At 41.9% G+C, this 19,562-nt stretch overlaps 1 long non-coding RNA gene across 1 annotated transcript; it reads left to right on the forward strand.

Annotated features, from left to right (window-relative positions):
• Positions 1–453: 453 nt before the first annotated feature.
• Positions 454–18,654, forward strand: 9130209A04Rik (RIKEN cDNA 9130209A04 gene). Its single transcript, NR_033453.1, has 4 exons — positions 454–571; positions 1,867–1,967; positions 4,186–4,323; positions 18,336–18,654. It is a non-coding gene; the product is annotated as an RIKEN cDNA 9130209A04 gene (long non-coding RNA).
• Positions 18,655–19,562: the final 908 nt, after the last annotated feature.

The raw sequence follows: 19,562 nt of genomic DNA on the forward strand, positions 1-19,562 counted from the left end.
TTGAGAGAGACTTATCTGTAATTCGGCCATCTCATAGGAGTATCCTCATTCTGAAATGACATAATGGATGTAAAACTCATTTGAAAAGTGGAAAGACATGAGTCAAAATAATAAGAGGATAAAGAGCATTGTGATCATGATGTCAGGAGGCTCCACCCCAGAACAGTCATAGTTGTCAATGACAGGGCAGCAATCTCCCTAAGACGTGGGGTTGTCACTCAAGATTTTGTCAAGTTTGCTTGAAGCTATCTTCTGTTTTAGTTAGGGAATCAGAAAAATGAAAAGAGTCAGAAGTGCCTATATAGACTGGATATTTTTCCAAATATTCTCCCTCATACTATGATGGTTTGTATATGCTTAGCCAAGGGAGTGGCATTGTTATGAGGTGTGGCCTTGTTGGAGTAGGTGTGTCACTGTGAGCTTGGGCTTTAACACCTTAGCTTCCTGGAAGTCAGTCTTCTCCTAGCGGCCTTCAGATGAAGATGTAGAACTCTGACCTTCTCCAGCACCATGTCTGCCTGGACACTGCCGTACTCCCACCTTGATGATAATGGACTGAACCTCTGAACCTGTAAGCCAGACCCAATTCAATGTTGTCCTTATAGGAGTTGCCTTGGTTATGGTGTCTGTTCACAGCAGTAAAATCCTAAGACACATATCATTTATACACACACACACACACACACACACACACAGAGAGAGAGAGAGAGAGAGAGAGAGAGAGAGAGAGAGAGAGAGAGAATTATCTTCTTCCAAACACAGGATGGATGGATATATATATATATATATATATATATATCTTAAATCCTTAAGCCCTTCCCAGTTTCCACTGATACACTGATAACATAGCTGTACGGAAGACATTATGTTATCTCTGTATAAGTTACTTACCTGAATCTGAGCTTTGGCATCCTATGATGACATCCTATGCTGCACTGCTATTCTACTGAAGAAAGGGTGGGGGAGGGGAGGGGAGGTATTGCTTTCAGAAATGAAAGTGATGAGCTGTCTAAAAATAATGCACAGGGAACACCCCCTATCCTTTTCGCTTCTCAAATGTCACATCACATTGGTCTCTGTGCGCCAGGAAGTCACTTAGTGCACTCTCTAAAAAAGATCCTAGTGTCCAGGGAGTGAAGGACACTTTCTTTCATTTCCAATCGGCTAACTCATCACTCCTTGTCCATTTGTAGGCTTGACGAGTAACTTAAAAGGCATGAGTCATGTTCTGAAAGTCAAACATGCGCACGCAGAGCATATAAAATGAACCGCGAGGAGCAAGAATTAGAGGCGTGATGTGGCCTTTGTAGAAGATGACAGCATCCCTAGGGACCACAGCTTCTGAGTGTTGTTGAACTAAGGACAGTAATGACAGGGTTCAGGGTTTGCCAGAGAGTGTGTCATAACATGGAAATTTTAGGAAAAGCGTAGAGAGCCTTTAATCCGGCCTAAGAGAAGTTTGCACACAGTACCCTTTTGTCAATTGTTTATATGGTGACAGGGGTGACATAGAAACTTGATCTTTTTTTTGGTCATTGTTATGAAAATTTAGAGTGTGTGTGTGTGTGTCTTTGTGTGTCTCTGTGTCTGTGTGCATGCTTGTGTGTGTGTCAGTGTATCTATGTGTGTGTGTGTCAGTGTGTGTGTGTATTTAAAAGAAAAACAATAGCAACAACCCACCTATGAAATTTTTCCTGAGAGAATGCAGCTTTACCTTTTTTGAAAGAGAAACTCTGAAATGTGACTTTCCTTTTTCCCTTGGAGTCACCTCGCTCCCATGAAACTGCATGTCACCCTGAGTGGATATCTGTGCTTTACGGGATCCCTGGAGACCTACCTTTGTTGACAGGGAGGTTTTATTTTAAGTTTCAGATTCTGGCTGCCAGACAACACCTTGGGAGGATCCCAACTGCGCACAGATGCCGGAATTACTACAACTATGCGTGGAAGCCGTTCAGCTTGCCAAAGTAGCTATTACCTTTTCTTTCTGATAGAGTTTCATTCCATCATAAATATAAGGGCTGGGTCTTTGATCTCATCTTCCAACGTTAATTGTAAGATCTTTGGATGAGCACCTGTAGTCCTGGAAGACAAAATGATACCGGCAGATAATTCTTATTGTCACGGAGAGTTGGCACACAGAGGGGGAACAGAGTAGAGTGGACGATAAAGAGCAAAAGTAAACACTTGTAGAAACATTGTGGTTTAGAAAAAGGCACTGCGGTGTAACAGCATGATGGCTTCAAGCCCCGGCTCAGAGTGACTTAATGAAATAAGCGGCATCTGATGCTCAAAACATATGTTTACAGAGGCAGATTAAATATCACATATTTCTTTTGCAAAGTAGTGATTTTTGTGTCCAAAATGTCATTATCTTCAAAGGCTAGATATAGTCCTGTGAGGTCTGCAGATCCAGACAGTCTGCTTTTAATGCTCCTTGCAGTTAGAATTCATTGTTGTTTGTCTTGGAAGACACTATTTCCATGAAACGACAGTGCGATAGGATTTCCACTTCATGTTTGGAATCATGTCACAAAAGAAAGGAAAGGGCCGGGCAGTGGTGGTGCACGCCTTTAATCCCAGCACTTGGGAGGCAGAGGCAGGTGGATTTCTGAGTTCGAGGCCAGCCTGGTCTACAGAGTGAGTTCCAGGACAGCCAGGGCTACACAGAGAAACCCTGTGTCGAAAAACAAAAAACAAAAAACAAAACACAAAACAAAACAAAACAACAACAAATAACCAAAGGAAAGAGAGGGAAGGAGAAAACCAAACACTTTGGCTTGACACAGGACTGTCCAGACTCCCGATGGCACAGATCAGAAACATACCCTGAAGGTGGGTGGAAGATTTCAGTTAGTGCACCTAATATTTATCCTTTGCCCGTTTTTAAAATATACACGGCCTTTTCCTAAAAAACGTTCGGAAGCTCCTGCGTTGGCTGTCAAACTGTCACTCTCTCTGGTGCTGACTTTCAGTCTTCATCCTAGGCTACCAGGGTGGCTTTCCTGTGCCAGGAGCTCCTGAATGTTTTAAGTGTTCTTGCTTCCTTGAGTGTAGACCTAGGTTGCTGAAAGAAGAGTTGGTGACACTAGGTGGACTCATCCTGTCCTTTGGTCTTGAGGACTTCAGCTTCCTCAGTGTCCATTCACCCCAACTCTGGAATAAAGGCAGTCGGCAGCCATTTATTTATTTATTTATTTATTTATTTATTTATTTATTTATTTATTTATTTATTATTTGCCACTGAAGATTTTCATGTCTTTTAACTCAAACGAAAACTCTCATTCTTCAATCAAGAAGTCATCATAGTTTGAAGTAATTTTCTTGTTCCAAAATAATGCCTTAAAAAAAAAAGGCCACAATTGGACTGAAGAGGTAGCTCAAGTAGCATGCTCAGAGCCCTGAGTGTGATCCCCAGCAACACGTAAACTGTGTGTGGCACTGTGTCCCGAGAATCTTTGCACTTGGGAGGGAGAGGCAAGAAGATCGGAAGTTCAAATCAGGCTGAGCTACATTGACTATAAGGCCAACCTGTGATATATAAAATCCTGTTTCCCAAATAAAACCCCAAATTATAAGAAATTAAGGAAATATGGACCTGAATAAGAAATAAAATGCTTATAGTTTGAATAAGGATATTTGCTACATCTTTTTTTCTTGGATATCAAAACAAAGCTCTGGTGATTTTGAATGCCTTTGAATAAAAGACTTTGATCATTCCAATATATATATTATTTATATGCACACACATATATTTGGCAGCAACTAATTGCAATTATTTACCCTGGACAAAGACAAAAACGCTTCTCATTTCTTAGTGTCTGTGCAAAGACACCATTCCAGATGGGCCCATTATGTGATGCTGTATTTCAAAGGGAAACATTTCCCAAAGTTGCTGGGGGAAAGACTATTAAGGAAACTAGAGCTGCTAGAGGAGATGTGTGTTATCTATTTCTTCAATTAGTGGCAAAATCCTGGTAGTGCTCCTATGAAACTGTGGGGGTTCTAGTCACAATATTCTAATTCCTACTTCCACCAGTCTCCTTGGTGATGCTACAAAAGTGGGGAGAGGGCCACAGAATGGAATTCTGGGTAGAAACCACCTCTGATTTTGTAGCGATGAAAACAGTTTCACTATTTTGTTTTAATGCATCATTTAATAAAAGTTATTTTTTTCTTTCTCAGCAGGACAGCAAGCAATTATTTGAAGCAGCTGGATTCAAGAAGCCTGGATCACATGTTATTGCACGCGGAGGACTCACGGGTTATGGAGAGCTGAACAATGTAATTACGTTCATGGAGTGCCACTTACTAATTTTGAAGGTGAGAATTGTAATGGTTCAGTAATAGCCACCAAATATCAGTGTCAACGTGTGGATGTGTAAGGCTCTCCAAGGTTTAAAATGGGTACATGGACTGAATTTTGTTAAAACATGTGTTCTGCTAAATAGTTCTCAAGTGTTCCAAGGAGAATGAAATTCTGCAAAGACTGAAGACAGACGTCTAAGACTTAAAAGATCTCATTTCTTAAGCTTTTATTAATAGCAGCTCTGCTCCCAAGGGTCAGTGCAGAGGTGGGTCCTCCTAGGCCACTAACTTATATTTCCTTTGCAAAGTTATCCACGACTAAAAACATGACACAAACATTATAGCAGAGCCAGTAGCACTTTCTCTGACTCTGCTATGTTAGTAACTGGAGAAATATCATCTTTAAGAAGTCCCATGGCCACTTAGAAATCAGGACCAGCCTGACTTTCCCCACCCCCTAACCTAACCTGTTTGGAGAAATTTCTCTCCATTCTACTTTGGACAGTCTCCTCCAGTGAACGGGAAGCTGAGCTTGTCCAAATGGGTGAAGAAGGTCATTTTGACCAGATAGTATTTGCAAATATACGTTACCTACCTTTTCTTTAAAGGGGTAATGATAACAGTAATAAAACAACAACAAGATGTAGGGAGGACAATCTGAAGAGACATAGAAATTCGTCCAAATAGGTAAACTGCAAGGTCACCTAAAAAAAAAACTCATGCAGATAATCCAGTGTTTGAGGTTAAAAAAAATCATTTTTTGGGCTTGGGCCTAGGTCATGACAACACGGCTAAAGGCGCCAAGAAGGTTAGTATCTTAATTTGGAAAGAATTGTCACTTTTCACAGAAACGACTTCCTATCTAGCAATGCAGCCTGTCTTCTTTTATATTTCTTCAGTAATGTGATCTTATGCATGAGACTTAAGGCAAAGGTACTTATTTGCTGTGAATTTCCTTGTCGTTTGCATTTCTTTGACTTTCATCAGGTATATATAACAAATCGATCTTCTCTGTTGAGCATATTTTGGCTGATGAATTTTGAGACGTTTGTATACAGCAGATAACAGAAACAAATCCTTTCCCTCCAAAAGGCTTTGTTGACATTTGTTCCAGGTGGGAGAATATGTGGAAAAGAAATTTTTTCTTCTGCTTTGAATAAATGTGTTTATAAGGGCTTTCAAATCAATCTCTCAGCTGGGCGTGGTGGCACACACCTTTAATCCCAGCACTCGGGAGGCAGAAGCAGGCGGATTTCTGAGTTCGAGGCCAGCCTGGTCTACAAAGTGAGGTCCAGGACAGCCAGGGCTATACAGAGAAACCCTGTCTCGAAAAACAAAAACAAAAACAAACAAAAAAAATCAATCTCTCATTGCAAGGGATGGCTTGTCTAACCTTGTACAAGGTTGAACATGGATCTGTGGTTGTAGATTGACATCTTTAGAAGCGCTGTATAACGATCTGGAATATTCCGGAGGACTTCTGCTGCTCTTGCCTGTACAAGGCCCGACTTAGGAATCACTCATTTTTGTCCTCCTGTGTTTTATCTGTCTGATGAGCTTTCTCCTGCCTGTTAAACCATAGATTCAGTGACACATTCAATCTCAGTGACATGTACAATCTAGCCATAAGCCCCTAGGGACTGACCCTGGAATTCAATCTTCTGTTCTTGAAGGAATTCTCTCCTTACCCACTTCTGTCCAGGCAAAGCGAGCCATTTATCATAAGATATTATGGTTGATAATACTCACAGAAGCATGCTTGAGAAAACATCAAAGATTCCAATGGTTAGATATCTGTTCAATAGGCCTACCATATTGTGTTCAAACAGCTTTGTTTAAAACTATCCTTTCGATGGCTAAACTGAGCTTGTTTTTTGTAGCCATGTTTTGATTTACAGAGATTTCTTCAATGTCTTTGTTGCCTATTTGTCCTCAGCCTCTACTTATTGGGCTTTCGGGGTACTGCTGTGACCATGTCCTCATTTTCAAGCCTTGGCTCTTGCTCTGCAGTGGCTATGGCGTATAGCTTGCTATTTCTTTGAGAATTTATATGTTGTTATTATACTTATTGTCTGGCTCCCCTCTCCTGCCTAGTACTATAATACACTGCCTTCAGTATTCTAATGGGACTGCGTGGGTCTGCCATCAATAGCTTGATTTTTTTTTTTTTTCTTTTAAACAGGAAACCAGGACAATAAGAGCCTTGAGAAATGTGTATGGCTGTCTAGGGACATTAGTGTAAAATGAAAACAGCACTGTCTTCTATTGCTTGCTTCTACCACTCCATTTTCACCAGTAAACAACTAGAGCTCTCCCCTGCACCATGGGCATGAATAACAAAACAAGGGCTCCTGCCATCAGGGGCTCATGGAGTCGATGCAGTAGGATGCCATTTTTCTTACATAATCCTCACATCATTTTGTTGTTGTTGTTGTTCATCCACTCTCATCCTTTTTCCTTCCGTGAAAAACTCAATTCTAAGGACACATAACTATTAGCAACTCTTTCATAGGTTGACTTACCCCAAGTAGATATTGCAACTTGGCTTTGGGGAAGATCAGTTCCAGGTAGAGTTGGCCTTGGAGGAAGGTACCACTGATCCTTTCCAGACCCATTTAATGATGCTTTAGGAAATAGAGACAAGTTAGTGGAATTTTACACAGGGTTTGTAGGGTCCTGGATCCAAGGAAGGGTCACAAGCTTGAACTGTTCTAAGAGGCATGTGGTCTGGATGATCTGACTTGAACTGAAATGGAATGTCTCAAAGCTGGTCCCCAGCCTCCTCCCCAGAGCTTGCTTAAGGTTTAGCAGGTACTTGAAGACACTGCTTTCTTTCTTCTAGTCTTTGTTGACACTGCTTCCTGTCTTCAAATGCGTCCTCTAATCTGATCTTAAAATTTAAATTTTGTACCTATGTGTGCATGTCTTCATGATGATGTTATGTGTATTGAATGTGTGCAGGAGCCTAAGGAGACAGGAAGAGGACATTGGAGGCACAAGCCATTGTAAACTGTCATGTTGGTGCTGGGAATAGAATTTGAACCCTCTGAAAGACTAGAAACCATATTTAGCAACTGATACATCTCGTGGCCTTCTCCAATCTGGTCTTAGATTAAAATCTTGTTTACAGATTTTTGTTTTCTTTTGTTGGGCTTGGCACACAGTTATTGACCAAGAAACCCCATTCTCCAGAATGTCTTACAGAAGATTAAAAAACCAAGCTTTTGGATTTCTACTTGTCTTCATGCCCCAGCATGAGTGTGTCTTTCTTATATGGTGTGCAAGTCTCCCATAGTTGCCTGGGGGCATGGCCATTTCTTGGTCTGGTCTCTGTCCAGGGAGCTAGTTTGAGAGACTTACCTCACTCTTTATAGCACTATTGCAAGCCCCTAAATCCCTGCATTCAATCTGCTTCCTCCACCGACCATACAGCAAGTGACACGAATGGGGGAGGGAGGCCCCATTCTGAAGGCAAGGACTATCTATCCAAGGCCCTTATGAGGAGAGACTGACTTTCATGTACCCAAGCCTGATGCATGGCGCTTGGCACACATGTTCACTGAATTGTCCCAGTCGCTATAGGAGGTAAATATCCCCGTCATATGACAGAGGTTCCTGTGTAATGTTAGGAGGCTACAAAGCTTGGTTATAAACCTATTCTCTATCCCTTTTTGGTCACATCAGCTAGGACCTGGTTCCCTTAGAAGCAGCTCTTATAAGAACGTTCCAGGATTTTAGTTTATATTATTATTAATTATTATTGAGATTATGATATAATTTTAGCATTTCCCCCTTTCCTTTCCTCCCTCCTGACCTTCCCATGTACCACATCCTGTCTCCCTGATCTCTTTCAAATTCATGTTTCTTTTTCTTTAACACACACACACACACACACACACACAAATACAATCAGTTTAATAGTCTATTTACTGTTATCTTACATGGACGTATGTTTTCAGGGCTGACCATTTGGTATTGGATAGCTGATTTGTGTGTTTGGAGAAGACTATATCTCTTGTTCTTAGCATCCCCCAAGTTGCCCTTAGTTCTTTTTCAGAGTTGAGGGCCTCCTGAGCTTTGCTGCTTCATGTTACCCTGGGCTTGTTCAGGTCAAGTTTAGTCAGCCATTAGGTACCACCGTTGGTGACACATTTTTTTTTTTTTTTATGAGACGCAGTCTCACAGCAAACTTCCTGTTCCTCTGGCTCTTATAATCTCTCCTCCCCCTCTTCTGCAATGATCCCAGAGCCTCAGGTGCAGGAATTGTGTTGTCAATATGTCTGTTGGGGCTGGGCTCCACAGCTCTGCATTTTGATGGCTTATGGTTTTCTGTGACGCTCTCTGATGGTTGCAAAGGAACATGTCCTTAATGAGGAGTGAGAACTATGTTTCTATCTGTTTCTCAAAACAAAGTAAACAAAAGCCATAGGCAGAGACAGATGGTTCTCTGTGAATCTAAGGCCAGCCTTGTCTACTAGGAAGTTCTGGATCAAACAGGAACACACAGTGGGATCCAGTCCTAACCTAAATAAGAGAAAACCGAAATGCACATCTTGTGAACACTCCCAGGGATGCCATAGGTAGGAATACCAAGGAGGCCCACAGAGTTGTCTCTTTGACTCCTTCCCGTGTTTCTTCTCCACTCAAGGGTTGAAGACCTCAAAATCTGTGCCTCAGGTAGAACACAGGCTTCTGTCTGGAAGCCTGGCCCACCTCTCTCACACTGTCACACCTATCCTCCTTAAGGCCCATGGCTGTGATTTCCAAGTGCTCCTTTCACTTGGATGCTCTGCTTGGGTTTAGCTTGGCTTAAGTCAGAGTGGAGAAGCACACTACATCAGTTTGGAGTTGGGGAAGAACTAGAGGAATCCTTCTATACACTGTGAGACTTTTGAGAGCTTTCCACCTACTACGCTTGGCTAAAGGTGGCCTCCTGGATGAGTACAACCCAACTTGTCAGAATATATGCTACTGGGTAGGGGACAAGAAGCTGAGAAGGAAATTTTTGGCCTGCATTGCCTATTTCGTGCCAAGCACCCATGAGTGCAGAATCCAGGTACTATTGTTGTGCAAATCGATTGTCAACACTTGCTTCTCTTGTGTCTGACCATCCCCTGCAAAAAAATCTCTTCCTACCCATTCATAACCCACCTCTCCAGAGCAGAGCCTGTCTGCTGTCAAGGCTTGGCTCGGTCTGAACCTCTGGGAAGCCTCTTTAAACCTGGCAGGCAGAATTAATCCCTTGTTTTTTGCAGCCCACAAGCTTTGTTGACACAATGGAAGTAGTACTCAGGCACTCACCACAGTGCACTGTAATGAGCTGTTTACTTGTCTCCATTTCCCACCATGTGTATTGGCTTCCTTAAGGAAAGTGACTAGATCTTATTCATCCTTTAATCCTCCGTGGCTAAATAAATATTTGCTAAATTAAATTGAATTCTCACCCCTAATTCGATATACTGTATCAAGTTCAGAATTCCTTGATTATAAAGGCTCCTGGATACAAATGTTCCTTTGGTTTGCTAACTTTCTGGTAGAGGTAGATACATTCTTTGTCTCTCATCTGTCTATCTATCTATCTATCTATCTATCTATCTATCTATCTATCAATCATTTATCTATCATCTATTTTCCATCTATCTATATCTATCTATGTATCTATCACCATCATCATTATCTATCTATCATCTATCTGTCATCTATTATCTATCTATCTATCTATCTATCTATCTATCTATCTATCTATCATCTATCTATCTATACTATGTATCTATGTATCTATCTATCTTGAACACTGGTAAGTTCTGTTTTCCTGGACATGTTTCTTCCCTTCTCAGTGCCTTAGTTTCCTGATCTGCAGAATGAAGCTGATAGCAGTACCTACTACATAGTGCTGGCATTAAGATGAAGTGAGCTAATCTTTCAGGCCACTCAGCATACATCCTGATGTACAGAAAGTTCTGTTAAAATGTTTAGTTACTATGTCAGTGCCAGAAAGAATAAAATACAAAGTGTCAGCCTTGTGTGTGTGTGTATGTGTGTGTGTGTGTGTGTGTGTGTGAGAGAGAGAGAGAGAGAGAGAGGGAGAGAGAGAGAGAGAGAGAGAAACAGAGGGAGAGAGAGAATGAGAGAGAGAGAGAGTTTAACATTCTTAGTTCTAATTGGGACGCATTTCTGCAATACGAGGGGCGCCTGCAGTTTTCTGTGGGCTCTCACAGGGTTACTATTTGTCCCATCCACTGGGGCCTGGATTACTTCTCTTTCAGTTTTCATCCTTTTCATCAATCTTATTTTTATGTGAAGGGTTGGCCTAGTGTCTTGCATGCTTGAACTAGTGAGGAAGCTAACAGAGAGCACCTAGTAAAGCAGCCGGAGAACAGATGAATCACCAATGGAACCCACACACAACACCTGGGATCGATGACTCGAAACTGTCTAGGCAGATACTTGGAGTCACAATCCACAACTGAGCAAATAAACCCCCTCCTTCCTACTCCAACTCCGACGGCATGTGCTTATATTTTGAGGAACAGACCTACACGGACACCTGGTTGTCCATATATCTGAGCCTGTTTCTCCTATGACTGGCCTGTACACCTGTCTTGTCCAAGCCAGGATGGAAGAGTTGATGTAGGAAGATCGTCACTAATGCAAGAACATTTCTTGCTCGGTCTGCCATCTCTCTGCCCAGCAATGCATGTGTTATATAATAAGCACTTGGTCTTCACAGAACAACTGTTTTAATTGTTACTGAATCCGAAATTTCAGGTACCGTTTATACTTTGGAAATTGTCCTTCTCATGTGTTGTCCTCTTTGTGGGGGGAGGAGTTTGCCTACAGTATCATCTCATCATGACAAGTCACCCTTGTGTAATACTTGGAAACTATTTAATACACACGTTTGGATAGAATATTGACACTGGCTTGAGTAAGTTGTTATATGGGAGATAAAGACAATAGATGTTATGGCCAGTACATGATTCATTCTTTCATTTATTAAAGAAGTATCAAACCTGCTTGACAGGTTTGGTGCCAGGTGCTAGTCAGGGAAACACAATTAAAACACATCAATACTATTATTTACAATATCACTCAATCTGTTGTACTATTCAGCTTTCTGTAACAAACGCCTAAAATGGCCAATTTATAAAAAGACAAGAGTTATTTGGGGTCACAGTTTGGAGGTTTTAGTCTATACTGTGCCTGTCCTAGGAGCCTGTTTATCACAATGAGAGTTCATGGTAGAGTAGACCTGCTGACTTCATGGTCCAGAGGTGGAAGAGAGCCTGGGTGTGCACAATCTTCTTTAAAGGATGTCCTCAGGAACCTGAAGTTGGTTTTATGTACCAACGTTCTACCCTTACTCAATGGTGGCGTCTTGCTTGGGGACCAATTAATCAGCACATGGGCCTTTGGGGACTGTTGCATGAAATATTAAAAAGCAGGCACCCATGCTAGCGCCGCCGGCTATGTTCTAGTAACATGGTTCCCCCGCCACCAGGGTCTCCTGCGGCAGATCCTGCTCACATTCCCAGCCATCTGCCTCCAGTGGTTAGCTGTCGCAAATCCCCATAACCCGAAAATCAAAACTCTAGAGGCTTGTAATTTATCAGTCAGATTTATATCAGTAAATTCTCAACCCACAAAATGTCCACACAATGAACTCGGAGCCAATTGGTATTGATATAAGCTGCCCACGTAGATAAAACAAATTGTCCTGTAATTATCCATTCCTTATATGATATTCATAGCTACCTGTGGCTATTTAAAACCACGCGGTATCTGGATCATCTTTCTCTTCCTCCATTTTCCTTCCTTCCCTTGTGTCTCCCTAGCTCTCCCTATGTCTCTAAAACTCTCAGCCCTCCTTCTTTATCCACTGCCCAATCACAGGCTCTAGCCTTATGTTGTATCTGCCCTCACCTGCATATAGACAGCAATCCATAGGGGACAAATACCACCACCCAGGATTGTAGGCATTAATCATAATGTCTATTAGCTGAGAAGTCAAAATGGTCACAGTGGTTTCAATGAAGAGACTGGAACTTCACTGATCTTGAGGGACTGAGTGACTCAAGCTAGTGCCGTCACGGCACTTGTTCAAGCAGAGGAGTATGGCAGAGAGATGGGATGAGCACACCACAGGTGGGAGTGTGACCAGTTTGGCAGGAATGGATAACAGAAAGCTTTGAACAGTAGCCCATGCATTTGATGTAGATGGAAACAGGATTCTGAAAAGAGAATGATGTAATGAAACTGGAAAGACGATACTCTAACAATGTGTTGAAAGCAGAATTGGAAAACGGGGAGCAAAACCTTGGTCCTGTGGGAGTCACAATGGCAATGTGGAAATCGAGGGGAAATGAGGGCTTAGCATGTCCAAAGGAAAAGCAGAACCCATCGATCATCCTTATCGTGTTTGCATAGAGTTCCAGCGTGTTTTCTTGACTGTGAGAATCTTGAGATTGCTTTTATGCCTCATTGCTAGTAACTCTGGACCAGTCTCACCTTAACCCTCTTTATGAGCTGTTCAGACTTAGAGCCAGGCCACGGCCTGACAACGGGGAGGGGCCAAGTTGGAAGTGGAAAATACAACTCTCTGCTGCTTCATTGTGTGGTGACGATGTTCATGATGGATGTTGATGAAAAGACAGGCCAGTCCCTGCAAACCTCTGCCAGCTGATCCAGGACATCAGTGAACCATTCTTGCTGCAGATATAGTTATGCTTGGTGAATGACAGATACCTGACTCCCGTATCTTTTTTGCCATATCCCTTCCCACTTCATTTTTTTTAAAGATTTTTTTTTTTTTTTGCTTAATTTTGAATTAGGAGTTGTGTGTGTGTGTGTGTGCAAGCGCACAGCTTGCCACAGAGCACAGAAGAATTTACAGACTCCCCTGGAGCTATAGTGGGCGCTGGGAATTAAAGTTGAGTCCTCTGTAAGAACAGGCTGCTCCCAACCGCTGAACCACCTTCCTTTCCAGCCCCTGATTCTTACTTCTAATAAGAAAATACAGAGTATAGCTTAACGGAAGTCTTGGGTCAATGAATCCATCCCCTCTGAACCCTGAATTTCTTTTCATGACTCTGCAAAACTGATGCTCTATACAGCTTAATAAAGCTGCCTCAGTAAGGACTCAGCTTTCTCAGCTGTGCAGAACAACTTACCAACAGTATCACATCGTCTTTGCTCTTCTCTGAGATTTTAAAGTGCTGTCAGCCCACCCTTGTGCCCATAGCAGCTCCTGGTTTTCATGATAATCAATTTTCCCTCCCCAGGTGGGCTTAGGCTTCATTGAGGGCCTGCCATGTCTTGTTCTTTTCTCTGTAGTTGGCAGAAGTGATCATTGAGAAATAATTGAAAGATGAATGAACAGATACTCTGGTAGCGAAGGGCACAGACGCAGCCCCATCCCGTGTTACTTTGTTTAGTTTTTGTTTTTTTCCTTTTATTGAAATTAGTTTTCAGCTGGGCATGGTGGTGCTTGCCTTTAATCCTAGCACTTGGGAGGCAGAGGCAGGCGGATTTCTGAGTTCGAGGCCAGCCTGGTCTACAAAGTGAGTTCCAGGACAGCCAGGGCTACACAGAGAAACCCTGTCTCGAAAAACCAAAAAAAAAAAAAAAAAAAAAAGATAAGAAAAGAAATTAGTTCCCCCCCCCCCCCCGCCATACAATATATCCTGATTACAGTTTTCTCTCTCTCTCCTCTTCCCAATCACTCCTAACCTCTACTTCCTTCGGATCCTCTCCCTTTCTGTCTCTCCCTGGAATAGAACAGGCTTCTAAGAGATAATAACCAAACATGACAAATAAAATGTAGTAAGATAAAACAAAATCATCATATCAAGCCGGGACATGGCAAACCAACAGTAAAGAGCCCCAAGAGCAGGCACGAGAACGAGAGGCACACTCATTCACACACTCAGAAGTCCCATGAAAACACTACGCTGAAAGCTATGACACACATTCAGAGGGCCTGGTGCAGACTCACATCGGCCTTGTGTTTCTGCTTCAGTCTCTATGAGTGCATATGAGCTTGGGTCAGTTGAGTCTGAGAGTCTCTTTATCCTCATGTGTTCTGTCTCCTCTGGCTCTGATGTTCTTTCTGCCTCCTCTTCTGTGGGGGCTCCCTGAACTCTGAGGGGATGGACTTGATGGAGACCTTCCATTTAGCTGTGTGTTCCCGGGGCTTTCTCTCTGTGTAATGTCTGCCTGAGGGTCTTTACATCTGCCCTCGTCTGCTGCAGGATGAAGTTTCTCCAATGATAACTAAAAAGGCAATGGACCTTGAAACAAGCATAGCCCCAAAAACATACGGAGCTATCTTTTGGAATATTATTTAAGCTAGGGAAGGATACAAAGCAAGGAACTTTCCACCTTGAGTCCAAAAAGGCAGAGAAAAGTGTCCTCAGAGAAAAGAGAAGAAAGAAGTAACTCAGAGGACAGAAAACAGTCGATCTGCAAACCCTGAGGTAGAGGAGAAAAATACAGCTCTCGCCAGCTTTCTTCTTTGTTTGTTTGTCTGTAATCCTCCCCTTTTTCTTCAACTAAGTTGAGTAAATTTTGTACCTTGTAGCCAGAGCTCTTGCCAAGGATCTGGAGTCACAAATTATGATTTTTCCTGTTCTTTCCCCTTCCAGGACCTAAACCTAGGAAAATAAAGCAAAATGAAATAACCAGTAACTATGCAACAGTAATCAAACACTATGGTGAAATTCCATTTTCATGATCTGTTTGCAAACTGGTCTGCAAGACTACCATTTATAATATTGTTTCTATATCAAAATCAACTGTGAGCTGCTAACATCTGCGTTAATAATTTTTGACATTTGTTTAAATGTAGTGTGTGTGTATGTATGTCCATGCATGTGTGTGTCCATGTACGTGTGTGTTTGTGTGTGTGTATATATGCACATACACATGCAAAATACCTTTGCCTGTTTGTTGGTTAATGGTAGAGGGCAAAATACAAAATAGGATTTAGACTGATGGCTGATCTCTAGTGACTTAGAGTCTGTAAAAGTCTAAGACTTTTTAGATATAAGTCCTTTTATTAATCCTAAGATAAGGACAGCAATGCTGTCAACCTTGGATTGTTATAAGGATTAAATTACAGCCTTTGTAAGTCACTCCTGCCCGACACACAACAAGCCTCTGTGAATGACAAGTCTTTCCTTCTTCTTGGCCACGATCAGATGAATTCTACCCACTACTCTAAGTCCTTCTGCCAAGTTAGCCCTACAAACACATCAACCACTGGCTTATCTTTGCTCAGCTCAAAACAAAGGGGAGTTGACTTGGCAGTTACTGACAATCCTCCTCCTTCAAAGCTGGCTGTTTTGATTATTCTCGGACCTTGGGAAGAGAGGAGAATTTCTCGAGGCAAAGACAAATACCAACCCCAAGTGTTGGGCTTTAAAAATGTGTTTATTCTCTTGAATGGACTAAAGCGTGTGAGAGGAAGGAAGGCCTTTATGAATGATGGCCTCTTCTCAAACTCTTTCAGTCAGCTAGAGGGATCTTGATTTGATTTGGGTGTGATTCAGTTTGTAACTGAATTAGGTTCGCACTCCATTAAAAACCTATCAGCTGACTTACCCTGCAGAAATTTTGCTTTTATGAACAAGACTTCATTTTAGAGAGTCCCCCTCCCCTTATATATTTTTTTCTTTTTCCTTCTAAAAGTTATTTAGCCTAAAGCTTTCTGGGCTTCCCTTATTGCTGTCTCTGTATCTTTATTTTTATAAGGACATGTGTCCTGTAGCATCCCTCTTGGCTGTGGGTTTTGTTCTTTGGAGTGGAGGTGGATTTCTCAAATTATTTTGTCAACATTTATGCTGAAAATTCTGTCATGAGAGGAGTTGAGAAGTCCTGTGTAGAGAAGAACAATTTGGACTTATGAGGAGATTGAAAAAATGTTCTAACAGCAGATGTGAGCCAGGTGAGGTGACACACACTTTAATCTTAGCACTTGAGAGGCAGAGTCAGACAGATCTCTATGAGTTTGAGGCCAGTCTGGTCTACACAGTGAATTTCAGAACAGTCAGGGCTACACAGAAATACCCTATCTCAAACAAACAAAAAACAAACAAACAAACAAACAAACAAACAAACAAACAGACAGACAGACAGACAGCAAATATGAAATAATCATTGTGCAGAATATAGGGCAGGGGACATGAGAATCTAGGTGATAGATTCTATGTTTAAAGCCCATGCTCTATGTATGTTGTATCTATGAATTGCCTCAATAAATGTGCTTTATAATATTATCCCCTTTCAATGTATAAACACATTTTTCATGCTATCTGTGGCAGTGCACAGTCTGATTTCAGAAATCTGACTTTGTAGGCTCAAAGTAGTGATGATATTAACAATGAGGAGAAGGCAGGGAGCTATGGCTAGATTGATGGAGGCAGTGCTGAAGGCAAGTGCCTTCTGTGTCTTCATCTATTTCAGTTCTCTGAGCCACCTCATGAAACAGATTTTATTGTTATCGCTCTCTCTCTCTTTTTTTAACCATCACTGAAGTTACCTTATGTTGCTTGCCCTGGAATACAATCTGAAATTGGCTTCAAGGTGATTCCAAGGCAGGCAGGCCATTCTGCTGGGAGATATGTACTCGGTGTTTGTGTCTACAGAAGAGTCTCACTTTGGTAAAGTTAGCCTAGACTGATTGGTGACATGGGAGTGATTTAGCCAATAGACACTTTGGAGTGCTTGGAAAAGTCCCGGTTGGTGACAGATGTTGTTGAACATCAAAAAACTTCTAGACTGCTTGCTTCATTGGCCAAACTCATTTCTGAGAAGGCGCTGATTTGCCGGCACAGTTGTTTTGCCTTCTGGCCAGATGCGGATCCAGTCCTTGAGAAGGCTTTCAGTTCAGTCTCCCAGAGAATTGACAAGTGAGTTTTTATAAAAAGCATAAACAAACAAACAAACAGATAAACAAATAAATAAAAATGAAAGTGGAAGGTGGGGGCAGGACTCTTGTTCACAATGGAGCTGAGGCCCCTCCCTTTGCTCTGAAACATATCTGGAAGTAGCCTGTTGCTTTGTGTTGGGTGACACAAAACTTTCTTGTTTGTCCAACTGTTGCCAAATGACACTTTGGCATTTGCATAGCCAGGAAGTTCTTGAAAAGAAAGTCCCAGCATTTTCCTGTATTATTTTGGTAGTAATTATGAGTAAAGTTTATTTTTAGTTTTCTGGCAGTAATTATTTAATCACGGCTCCAATTTTAACTTTGTAAATAAAGCTCTCCTTCCTGGTCACCTGGAATGGAAATGCAGCCCACATACTAACTCCTGGAAGACAGAGTGCGTTTCCTCCTGTTTTGATGAGATAGATTCCAGGATTCTTGAGTACCGATGAATTCTTCATGGCAAAGCATTTCAGTGGGAATATAATGCAGGGAAGATTATTCACCATGACCCAACATTACACACAAAGCTTTTTTTTGTCTTACTTATTTAAAACACACTAAGATTGGGACGACATATGGAATCATAAAAGAAGAAAAATCTACTTTGAAGAAAAATCTACTTTGTTCTAGCAGATAAGCAGACTGAAAATATGTACACATTCTTTTGGATGGAAACCTTGGTGGCCTACACACCAGCTTGTGTTCTGTGGTAAAAAACTGGGCACATTGCAGCTGTGAGTCAAGCAAGATTTCATTAGGAAGATACTACAGTGTGCCAACGAGCTTGCCTCACTCTCATTCTTAACTGTTATTTCTCTGGTGGTGGTCTCTCTCATGGAATCTTATTAGGGTTTGCCTGAGAAGAGAGGACTGGGGTAAAATCAAATTGCTTGACACTTCTGCTATGCACCTGTATTGTCACACGCTCTCAGAGGCCGGATTCGGAGATAAACCAGCTCTGGTCTCTTCACTCCAGAGTATCATACCAGAAAAGTCATAAATGAAAGACCTTTTTGGCAAAGCAGGAGAAATAAAGAAAAAGGAGAGGGAGTCTTAAAATATTCATAGCCATTTGAAACCTGCTTTGCTTTCTCCCCAGCTCTGTGTTTGAAAGACGGACTTCTTGTCTACTGTCAGCGACAGATGTCACTGAATAGGCTGCTAGTCACCTGTACCTGGGGAACTTTCAAAAGTGAAGATTTCATATTTTATTTCCTTGGCAAGTTAAAATGAATGGTAAAAAAAAAAATGCTTTTTTTTTGACTTGTTATGTCGCAGACGTTAACAGTTTCTAAGAAAGCACTAACTGACCTAGCAACAACGGTCTTTCCATTCATAGCAAATGTAAATTTCACAATCAAAGAATTTGATGCAAGAATGTAATGTGATTTAAATATACCTCAGAAATATGGGGCTTCAATTTGTGGTATTTTTGTGGATTAGGACAAGATGAGTTTAAGCTGAACTGGAGTAAAACCATTGGTAATTTTGTTGGCACTCTATCCCTCTCATGCCCCTCTCATGCCCTCCCATGACCGGCCCATGCCCCGCCCATTCCCCTCTCATGCCCCCTCATGTCTCTCTACTACTGTGTACTGTGTACTGGTTAACAGGAGAGGTATTTTTTTTTTTTTAAGCATGGGACCCTCAAAGTTTCAAGCACACACCGACTTTTCTCAAGTCTGTGAGGTCAGAGAGACATACTCTCCAGTCAATGTGACTGAAGTTTAGACTTGGTGTGGTGGTCGGGTGTCAGTCAAGCCTCTCTGTCTACTTCTATGCCCACTCAGATGGATGCTGGCAGGCCACAGTTCCAGGCTGGCTATTGGCTGGAGGCTTTAGTTTCTTTATCACATACACTGCCCCAGAGGCTGCTCACACATCACACATCACACAACTAGCTTCCTTCCTGAGATGTGCAGGATGGAGGGAGGAAGGGAGGGAGGGAGGAGGAAGAGGGGAAGAGGAGGAGAGAAAGAGAGATTGAGAGCACGTACGTGAGCAAGCAAACTCAATAATAAGAGCAGCAGTCTTTTACAACCTAATCTTAAAAGGGACATGTTCTTTTTATTTTTTATTTATTTTTTGCCTCATATTCTTTTTGGTAACAGAATCCAAACTGTTACAATGCAGCAGAAAACTACACAGGACAGATAGGGGCTGATGGTGTCAATAATGAGCAACTGCCGTGATAGTCGTAGTATATTTTAGACTTTTGTAAAACTTTCCAACGTATGTTGTGTTGAAAAAATATAAGGTGCCGGGCGGTGGTGGCGCACACCTTTAATCCCAGCACTCGGGAGGCAGAGGCAGGCGGATCTCTGAG

This window comes from Mus musculus, chromosome 18 (assembly GCF_000001635.26).
Source record: "Mus musculus strain C57BL/6J chromosome 18, GRCm38.p6 C57BL/6J".
NCBI classification, from domain to species: Eukaryota; Metazoa; Chordata; class Mammalia; order Rodentia; family Muridae; genus Mus; species Mus musculus.